This window comes from Phoenix dactylifera, unplaced genomic scaffold (assembly GCF_009389715.1).
Source record: "Phoenix dactylifera cultivar Barhee BC4 unplaced genomic scaffold, palm_55x_up_171113_PBpolish2nd_filt_p 001310F, whole genome shotgun sequence".
Taxonomy (NCBI): domain Eukaryota; kingdom Viridiplantae; phylum Streptophyta; class Magnoliopsida; order Arecales; family Arecaceae; genus Phoenix; species Phoenix dactylifera.
This window is the reverse complement of record NW_024068642.1, coordinates 54,087-59,005: the sequence shown is the minus strand read 5'-3', so window position 1 is coordinate 59,005 and position 4,919 is coordinate 54,087. Positions and strand designations below refer to the sequence as shown.

Sequence of the window (4,919 nt, the reverse complement as noted above, 5' to 3'; positions counted from 1 at the left end):
ATTTTTTGCTTCATATCCTCTCATGCAGGCTACTAGAATCGACCTTCTATTACTAGTATATGTTCTCTTTGGAACTGTTGTTTGCCTTCAGGAGTTGTAGAGAATATCGTTCCAACATTTTACTTTTATATGGTGAGTCTAAGACTAATTTCTTCTTTATGGCGACTATGTGTTTCATTGGGATATGGGCATTGCCGTGGGATTGAGAGCTCAAAGGCAGTGGCTTGCCCGCTAAAGATGGGAAGAGAGATCCATGGCTTGTGGCTCGGAAGGTTGGTTTAATGGTTAACCACAATATCTTTATCGGACGTTGAGTGGGTTAATTATGGAATGGTTGTTAATATTTGGGATCATTAGGGCCTTGTGTTTGTCCACGTGGATCACCATCTAATTTCTGATTGGCCCTAGCTAGAGTTTCAAGTTAAGCTTCTTACCCAATCTAGAAGGGATGTTCTGAATCCTAGCAGGTAATCTCTAACAAAGATTACATTTTAATAGGTCTTTTCTCACCTTCCAAGCGCAAATCTCTAACAAAACCTCTCTCATACTGTAAACTTTTTTCGCCCAGCCCGTGCGTTAACTACTTCCTCCACCTTTCCCCTCTACTTTTGAGGCTAGGAGTAAAATTTTCTACCTGTTTATTTGGTTGGGGTATGACAATTTTCTACAGAAGAGTAAATCTGTATGCAAATCTGTTGTCACGCCCCGAACCCAGCACCTGGGGTCCGGTACGCGACCGGCCGCATGAGCCCTAGAGCAGTGCCCTAAAGATCATGCAAGGCCTATGATTAACAAAATTTCAATAAATCCACAATTAATTTAATAATTCAAATAAACAAATCCGACATGTCAAATAAACAATTTAGTTCAATTACGAGCTCTTCAAATGTTCATCGACATCAAAGAAGGATAAACAACTAACTAACTAATGACTCTGGTACTCGCACTCTGCGCCCATCCCATCCAAAACTATGCATCCTGCAACTCTGAAAAGAGAAAGAAGAAGGGGGATGAGCTTTACAGCCCAGTAAGAATTCCTACACATCCATACCAACACAATAATAATATGAATTTGAAAACCACGACAAATCGATGCACATGTCATGAAATCATATACCGGCTATCAAAAGCTCGAATAATCAGTATAAATATGCAAGTCAAATATCAACAAAAATCCAGCCACTCAAGTGTGAAACGTCATACGATATCTCAAATATCTTCATTAATGTTTTCAATGCTTTTTCTTTCAACTTGATCCGGATTAATTAACTTTCCGACTTTGGGTCAAATCTTGTTCACATTTCTCAGCCTGTGGTGAGGCAACCAAATTATCACATTTTCAGCCTGTGGCAGGGCCTGCACAATATAGTTCCACATTTCTAGCCTGTGATGGGGCCTACCAAAGTATCACATTTTGAGCCTGTGGCGGGGCCTGTACATTATAGTTCCACATTTCTAGCCTGTGAGGGGGCCTGCCAAAGTATCACATTTTCAGCCTGTGGCGGGGCCTGCACATTATAGTTCCACATTTCTAGCCTGTGAGGGGGCCTACCAAAGTACCACGTTTTTCAGCCTGTGACGGGGCCTGCCATAATAACAAGATAAACCCAAAGTCCCTTTTCATACAATCCAGTTTACATCCACACATTAATTCCTTTATATTTATTTCCGGCTTTAAACTAACCACGGTCACGTTTCCAGCCCGTGACGGGGCAACCAATATCACATAGTTAGTTTAGAGCACCACATCCATCAGTCCAATTATGTAGGTGTAAGTTATGCGCATGCATGCATCCATCATAATACCAACCACAAGCGAATACGATCATAATATCAATCACAAGCCAACACGATCAAAATATAATTTAATATAAAACTATTTTTGATTTATCTGGATTATAGTATATCATACATATCTAAGTATAAAAATATTATATCATGCAGGATTGGCGTACAAGGATCCTTACCCTTTATTGAAAACTCAGACAACTAATCACCCGCCCTCACGGCGATCTATGAACCGGAATGCGCAGGACTCTGCTCAGCGTCCTCTCGTCCAATAGATTATTCTCCTACAGAATCAAATCAATATTAAAAGTTACCCAAGATATCTGACAATCTAAAGCTCTCTATAGATTCTCTCAAGGGTCTACAAGTATCTAGTACCCCAAGATTAACCAACAATCCATAATCTTCCTGAATTAAACTAGAGAGAAAACAGACTAAAAAGAGACAACAACTAGAGGGAGAAAATAAAATAACAAAGAAGAGAGAGAGTCGGCTCTCTCTCTCTCTCCCTCTCTTCCCTCTTCTTCCCGTCAATAAAACAACAAAGAAGAGAGAGCCAACTCTCTCTCTCTCTCTCCCTCTTCCTTCCTCCTTCCCGACGGAAAGGAGGAGAGTGCTTGGCAGCCGGCGGCCCATGGCTGGCGACGCCCCATGGTGGTGCCACGCCCGGCGACGGCCGGCCGGAACGGAAGGGAAGAAGGCCGAACAGAGGCTCGGCTTTCCCCATCAGCCCGGCGGCTTCCCGGCCACATCCCCAAGGAAATAATAGCCAAAGACGAAGGAGAAGGAGGCGAGGGTGCTCACCTTGCCTCCGACGAGCCTTTCCGGCTGGTCCAACGGCGAGCAACCCGAGCTTCTCCCACGGATCGCCTAGAACTCCAAATCCCTCTTTTCTCCCTTTTTTTTTTTTTTTGTGGAAGGACTCTCGGTTGATGCCCTAAGGAAGAGGGGAAGAGATTGTTTTTATAGATGTAAATTGATTCAAATAAGGTAGGATTTGATCCCCTCTCTCTCTCTTTTTTTTTTTTTTCCTTCTTTGTTTCCTCTTCCGGTGGATTCATGGGAGCAATAGAAACAGGGGAGGGAAGACTCTGTTCGGGAGTCTCCCTCCCATTTCATGTGTGTCGGGCCAGCCCAAGCCCCAAAAAATGTGGGCCTTTACATCTGTAGATGATAATTGGAAGTGGTTGGCATGATTGGAAGTAAAGTGATGCAAATCTGTGCCCCACGCTTCTGAATACCTTTATCATTCCTCTCTCTCTCTCTCTCTCTCTCTCTCTCTCTCTCTCTCTCTCTCTCTCTATATATATATATATATATATATATATATTTATATACTTCATATATATTTATGTAGTATAGTCTGTGGACCCAGATTTACATGAGTCCAGAGTCCAGACTCCATAGTATAGTCTCTTTTATGCCAGTCTTGGGTGGGGTAGAAGCTTTATCATCATGATTTCTCTTTAAATTCTCCAAACGAGATTAGGAGATAAAGATGAATTTGAATCCCACCAAATTCATTTGATTTAATTGGAGATATATTCATAGCAGCTTGGTTGGGTGGTGGAAGGGGGAAGACAGATGTAAAAAGTTGTTTCTAGTTCTAGATGAGGAAAGATAGGGAGTGAACAGGATATCCAAGAAAATAAGATGAGGACATGGAACTGAGCCATCTTCTATGGTGCGAGATGGGGAAAGACATGACGTGCGAGGAACGAGTCAACATGAAGTCTTTGGAAGGATGAGGAGGTGGACCCCAACAAGATGAGAGACTGGGTCCATGAACACATGGGGAAGAATCCGGATGATCTTGACGGACGCCGCCCCATCCTTTTGGAGCATGCCCGACAACTACTTTGACCAAAAGTTTAGAGAGACTTATTGTAATACCCATGAAAAAAAAAAAAAAAAAAAGAGAGACGGGCCGGCCCGAAAAGACCGGGCCCATCTCCCTTTTAAGATCGTGCCCTAGGCACGATCGTGGTAGAGAGGGGTGCGGGAGAGAGGGCGGCGGCGGCGTTAGGGGGGTTGATCGCCGGATGAGACGAGCGCCGGAGAGAGGATCCGGCCGGCCGCAGGGCAACCTCTTTCCTTCGGTGAAGATCCCCACAAGAAGAGATCTTGGAGCCGTGCGCGTTGATCCGGTTTACTCGCGGTTTCTCCTCCGATTCCTCGCCGAAAAAGTCGCCGGAACACCCATCGGACTGAGGTAAGCGTGAATCCTTCCCTTGCGTTTCATTTGCTAGCTTTTCGGGCGGTGTTGATGGGGATTTGGCCGGTGAGATCGTCGGAGAAGGATCCGAAACAGGGGTACCCTGTTTCGGCTTCTCTTTTCGGATCTTGCCGCCGGCCGCCGGCCGCCGGGATTGGCCGAGAACCATGGCATTGTGGTCGGTCGGGACTGTGAGAGAATTATTTTGAGATTTCTAGGGTTTATTGGAGAAGGGGAGAGATGGATCCGGGGTCTTCTTCCTCGTGATCCCATCCTCTCCTCCTCTTCCCCTCGTCGGTTGGCCACCGGCGGCGGCGACGGCGGCTGGGTGTCGTCGGTTGGGGGCCGAGCCACCATCACGGTGGCCTTTCCGTGGAAGAAATGGAGGAAGGGGGAGGGGTCTGTGTCGGTTGGAAAGAAGAAGAAGGAGAAGAAGAAGAAGAAGAAAAAGGAGGGAAAATAATAATATAATAATAATAATAAGAGAAGAAGAAAAAGAAGAAGAGGAAGAGACTTCTTCCTCTCTCTTTCTCTTAGCCGGTTACCATCGCCGGCGACTGCAGCAGGGGCGGCCGGCGATGGTTCGGCCAATGGTGGCCGAGGGTGGGGAGGTGAGGGCACAGCCACCCCGGCTGTTGCCCTTGGACCAAAGAGGTGGAGGAAGAACCCTTCTCTATCATCCACCCTTCTTTTGGTCTTTTCATCGGGACCGGCCATCGTCGCCGGCGTGGCAGCGGCCACGGCTGGCGACGACATGGGCCGGTGGTACAAGGGTGGGAGTCGGGCCACCCCGACTGCCCTAGACTTGGAGAGATTGAGATGTTTGGAGATCTGGTTATGGACCCCATAGTAAATATCAATTATGGTTTGGAATATTTAAATATTAAATGATTTAGTTTGTGATTTGTAATTGATG

General features: G+C 45.8%; 1 long non-coding RNA gene across 1 annotated transcript; it reads right to left on the bottom strand.

Annotated features, from left to right (window-relative positions):
• Positions 1-803: 803 nt before the first annotated feature.
• LOC120108393 lies at positions 804-3,026 on the bottom strand. The gene is made up of 3 exons (XR_005509764.1): positions 2,593-3,026; positions 1,968-2,072; positions 804-986 (listed from the first exon to the last, which is right to left on the bottom strand). It is a non-coding gene; the product is annotated as an uncharacterized LOC120108393 (long non-coding RNA).
• Positions 3,027-4,919: the final 1,893 nt, after the last annotated feature.